Genomic DNA, 6,000 nt, shown 5'->3' on the forward strand with positions numbered 1-6,000 from the left:
AATCATATGTTCAATGTTCCCCTAGTTCAAAATAATTGTACATTTTATACTCTCACACTGCAAGACTTCTCTTCTGAATCCTGCAGGTTCAGTGTCTGGACAGACCTAGACTGGGTTTTGCTATGGTCCATATGGGACTATTACCATTGTGAACAAGTAAAGTAATTTAAGACACTCTGTGCCCACTACCTCCACATTAGTGCCAGCCTTATGACATGGGGGGGGGGGGCTAGCCGGCACGTGGCCCCCTGACTGCAGGTTGTGCACACTTGGTCTATGTCGGCTCAGTTGTTACATGCAGCTCACATCTTGGATAGATTTGTGGCCATTGTGCGGCACATCTTTACTGCATCAGACATATGTTACAAATCTGCTTTAGCTTATGATGTGGTTGACTTCTATAGGAAAACCACAGGCTAGTAAACACAGAATTGGGGGTTTTTACATGAGTTTCAGAGACACAGTTGTAACCTTTCTAGAACTGCTGCTATAGAGTATACACCTTTAGGTCTTTAGGATTGACTTTTTAGACTTTACTGCAGCGTTGAATGTAACTCATATCATGGAGGTCTATTCTATAGAAGTGGAGCTTACAATATACAACTATAGGAAAACCTGCAGATCCCGTTTCTAAATCTGAATTAAACGAAGGCTGTGAGTCCGATACTATTGACCTATAATAAATAAAAAACTATAATTAAATAAAATTATGCAATTTTCTTCAAATGTATTTTCTACTGCTAATCTAAGGATTAAGGCCAGGGGTGAGCAACTTTAAGGGGCTGCATCAGTAACCAGCACCCTAGATACACCAACAACCACAGTACAGCACAAAATGCCACCCCACAATCTAAATACCATTCCAGCAGCCAAATACTGCATTTAGAGCAAACAATAATTGTCCAGACCCAGAGCAGACAACAATAATAATGGAGAGTTCCCCAGAGCAGGCAAATACTGGAGACCCCACCAGGACAGACACATACTGGTGACCCCAAGAGCATAAAGCTAATACTGCAGACCCTGAGAGCATAAAGCTGCTGATACTGGAGACCCCCAGAGCATGAAACTACTAATACTGAATACCCCCCAGGCCAGACACATACTGGTGACCCCCAGAGCATAAAGCTACTACTGGAGACCCCAGAGCATAATGCTAATAATACTGGAGACCCCCAGAGCATAAAGCTAATAATACTGGAGACCCCCAGAGCATAAAACTACTAATACTGAATACCCCCTAGGCCAGACACATGCTGGTGACCCCCAGAGCATAAAGCTACTAATACTGAAGACATCCGAGCATAAAGCTGCTGATACTGGAGACCCCAGAGCATAACGCTAATAATACTGGAGACCCCCAGAGCATAAAGCTAATACTGGAGACCCCGAGAGCATAAAGCTGCTGATACTGGAGACCCCCAGAGCATGAAACTACTAATACTGAATACCCCCCAGGCCAGACACATACTGGTGACCCCAAGAGCATAAAGCTACTACTGGAGACCCCAGAGCATAACGCTAATAATACTGGAGACCCCCAGAGCATAAAGCTAATAATACTGGAGACCCCCAGAGCATAAAACTACTAATACTGAATACCCCCTAGGCCAGACACATGCAGGTGACCCCCAGAGCATAAAGCTACTAATACTGAAGACATCCGAGCATAAAGCTGCTGATACTGGAGACCCCAGAGCATAACGCTAATAATACTGAAGACATCCGAGCATAAAGCTGCTGATACTGGAGACCCCAGAGCATAACGCTAATAATACTGGAGACCCCCAGAGCATAAAGCTAATAATACTGGAGACCCCCAGAGCATAAAACTACTAATACTGAAGACTCCCCAGGCCAGACACATACTGGTGACCCCAAGAGCATAAAGCTACTAATACTGGAGACCTCCAGAATAGACAAATACTGGAAACCCCCAGAGTATAAAACTACTAATTGTTCAGGCCCTGCAAGAGCAATAAAAAAAAATGTTATCTTCTGTTCTCCATGTGCCGCTCTGTGTCCCACCCAGGTTGTATGTGGAGGCATAAAGACCTGGGGCAGAGCTGTGTTAGCTGAAGTAGAAGACTCAGGAGCAGTACAGGACTACTCTCAGGTACTTGCATCTCTTGGGTCCTGTACTGTCCTTACCCTGACGGATACAACCAGAACCAGGACACCAAGTGGAGCGACAAGAGAGGATTCAGGAGCTTTTGTGGACTTCTCTGAGCACTCTCCACCACTCAGCCTCCTGCACCAATGAACGCTCCCATCAGTTAAGTTACATCAATTCAGGTGCATTGGACCCTGACTGTCAGCAGAGTGTGGACCGCACTCATGGCTCAACAGGCCACGTGCGGTTTGTGCATCCTCTTCTAGCCTTTTAGTTGAGATGAATGTGGCTGCACTTTATGTACATGCTCAGTAGTAAAGCTCCTCTGAGGAATAAGGCACTGGGAATTAAAGCCTCCATTTATCACAGCACTGCTAGAGGAACCAGGAAAACAGGACTGTGGTGTCGTTGATCATTTTGGAGGAGCTGGAGTCAGAGTTTAAGTTACTGAAATTGAGAAGCTTACAGACTCCACAACCTTTATGAAACCGCAGGTATTAGTAGATCTGTTAGTTCACCTTGAAGCAGAGAAGAAGCAGATTTATTTATTTACATGTTTCTATCTCTCATCAGTCATGGACCTCATTTGCTTCTTTGATCTAAATGCGTTGTACTTGTCAGGTCTGATACTATACATTAACCACACTAGTGCACCACGCATATGTAATAACACTTGTCTATTCTATTGCCAGGAGATGCCAAATCGGCTTGTCACAAAGACATTACACAGATTTGGCCGAGCAGAAAATGTACAACCTAAGAAAATAAATGCAACTGCTTGTACTGCCTGTGGGGGCGCCAGAGAGTTGCTTTTCATTTGTTTACTGAGCTGCTTTGGTTGATTGTTAGAGGTTCTAGTTAAAAGGAATCTCCTTCAAAATAGATCTACTATAAATGTACACCTTAAAGATGACCTTTCACCTCTCCCGACATGTCTATTTCAGTACCTAATTGTAATACCCATTGAAATAATAATTCAAGATGATGTTTATATTTTTTTAATTGTTGTTCCTTTATTCCTTCTAGTAATTTAAGAGTAAATGGATAGTCATTTTTGTCATTTTAGGAAGTGTCCCTACACAGTCTCAGACTTCCCCCCCCATCATCGCTGACCATAACAGACTATGCAGGGAGGGGCCAGCAACAGGTTACACCCACTTGGCTAACTATGCAGACATTGACGGATTAAAAAAGGCACCCCATAGGGTTATAAGACCAGATGCTCTAGGACTGATATTTCATGGGGAATATGATTATTGTATGTTAAGATTGTAATCTTTTGAGGGGGTTGGCCCAAGTTTGCAAATTATCAAGCTGAGAGGTGATGGTCACCTCTGCTGGAGAATAAGGGTCCTGCTCTCCGTAGCTGGTGAAGTGTGTCCTGGAGTTTATTCCAGTATTGGGGGTGTCAGGGACAGCATCTTTAGGTGTCTGTGCCATTATGTCATTGCTCTCCAGTAATGGCAGACTGATCTAGCGGAAGGGAACACGCAGCAGCACTAAACACCACTGGTTATGGCCCCTGTACAGGGATCTGCGGATATTAATATGGTGTTGGGCAGTAATAGATGGAAGGGCTTGTCTGGGGCTCCTGAGTCTATAGACAAGGGGTTTCCATTTATTTTTCCATGTTGGCTTCAGAAATCGACTAGCAATCTGTCCTCTGCGGTGATGAAGCATTGTCTCCCGCGCTGTAAGTCACTGTTCTTGACAAGCTAAACACTTACAGCTGTTACATTGTGCTTAACAGCCAAGAAGTCATTTCACATCCTCCAAATCTCTGCGAGTGAGACATGAAGGATGACATGTCATAAAAAGAGGAGGAAAAGAAGCCGGCACGAACATTGATAGATGATGCTGGGAGTTGTTGGACACGATAAAGGTCTCTCTCTCCTTTATTGCTTGGAATATCATGATGGCTTTCTCCGCAGTCTATTATCTGCAGATTACCATTATACAGAAGTGTTAGTAGAGTACATAGTACTAATGCCACACTCTATAGCTTTACAGACTGCTACACTGTCTCTGTTACACATCATGAGGGTAGCCCATAATGCTCATTAGCATCATTTTAAAAGTTGATTTTTGAAAGGAGGTGGCCATGGATAACAAATATAAGAAGATCAGTGGCGTAACTAGAAGCTGATGGGCCCCCGACCATAATGTATGGTTTATAGTACTAGTCTTCTCATATGGGAACGTGACACTTTATGGGCCCCCTAAGCCACTTGGGCCCGGTTGCGACCGCACTCTCTGCACCCCCTCAAGTTACGCCCCTGATGAAGATCACCAGTCATGGTGCCTGGAGCTACGAGTAAGTGTCCCTGGTTTATCTGGCTTGATTTTGACTGGATTTTTTCTTTAAATATATGGTTGGGGGGCTTGAAAGATAATTTAAATGCACAATCACCTATCTCCCTGCTCCTGTCCTATCTATGTAAAGAAACTGACCCGAAAGTTTGGTCAATGCCACGCGCCTGCTACATCACTAGTTTCAGTGGTCAGGCCGTCACTTCTCCGTCTCTGTAAAGAAACAGAGGCCGGGCAGTAACGACCAGCGCCGCAGCTTTACAGGAGTGGGGAGGGAGGTAAGTATATGCATTTAATTATCTTTAAAGCCCCCCCCCCCCCCTCTCTCCCTGGCATATATTTAAAATAAACGTGGACAATCCCTCTAAGGGGTTAAGTTTGTGTTCTCTTTCCTAGTATACACATTCATATCTTTTGTATTTTTTGTTTTTTGTTTTCTTGAATGACACTACTGGGTTGGCGCAGGTCTGGCCTACTATGCTGGACAGCGTGCTTTTTAAGTTGACCGTTTATGGCTGAATATGATTCTGCTCTATTACTCTTTAATATTTTTCTATAAATTGTTTTTAAAAAATGGTGCCCGAAAAATATCAGGTAATTTCTTTGAAATATTCCATAGCAAATTAAATTCTTGTGACCAATTCTCTCTCGTTCAGCACCAAGATAGATCCCTTATAGGCGCGTTCTGGCCTTGTACAGGCAGCTAAATGGTTTGAGAAATAACTCCGGGGAATTACAGTCTAATGCGGCATGACAGACTTGATAGGACTTTGGCTTTACTTTCTCACCCAGAAGCAACAACTTCTTATCTGTGTTAGTCACAGTTCTAATGACCTACATTCTGGAGATGGTCTTACCAGCTCTGCTCTGCCTCCTCACAGAAACTTACTGGCCAGCCGCGGTACTTGGCGTTTACTTTTACTTTTCTAGCACTTCTTGAGCTAAAACTATACTTAGGAGGTCCTTAAAGGAATTCTACCATCAGAATCACAGATTGTATACTACTTTCACGTATGTGTGTTTCTTCAACTATCTGTTATATCCTGAAATGCCCTGAATTACCCAAAAATTGCTTATATAATTATGATAAGTAGCCTGCAGGGCTCAGGGTTACATCACATGAACCCTCTTGGCTCCGCCATCTTTTAATTTGTTCACTCCCCACTCTCGGCTGTCTGCCGCATCTTCATGCCGAGAGCTAGATGATTCAAGATTTGTAGGGGGGTCAAAAGTCTGTTACAGAAAATTCCAGATTACAGGGCATGAAAAATGGGAGGAGCTAATAGCAAAGGGACATATCAAGAGGACTATATAGATCCAGGCATTAAAAATTAAGGGTATTATGTGACTCTATGGGGACAATATTAATTGGTACACGGCATAGAATGTGTGAAAAATGGACAGGGGATATAATACGGGGTAGGATAAGCCACGGGAAGCTGGGCATTAGGGTAGGAATTCACACTAGGGGGTGTTGTGTAGGGCGTGACAAAATGTTTCCCCTTCTTTCTCTGTTCCGGAAGTTGGGAGGTTTACACATTTAGGGTTAATCCTTATGGTTTTCATTAAGGGATTTC

Source organism: Engystomops pustulosus, chromosome 7 (genome assembly GCF_040894005.1).
Source record: "Engystomops pustulosus chromosome 7, aEngPut4.maternal, whole genome shotgun sequence".
Taxonomy (NCBI): domain Eukaryota; kingdom Metazoa; phylum Chordata; class Amphibia; order Anura; family Leptodactylidae; genus Engystomops; species Engystomops pustulosus.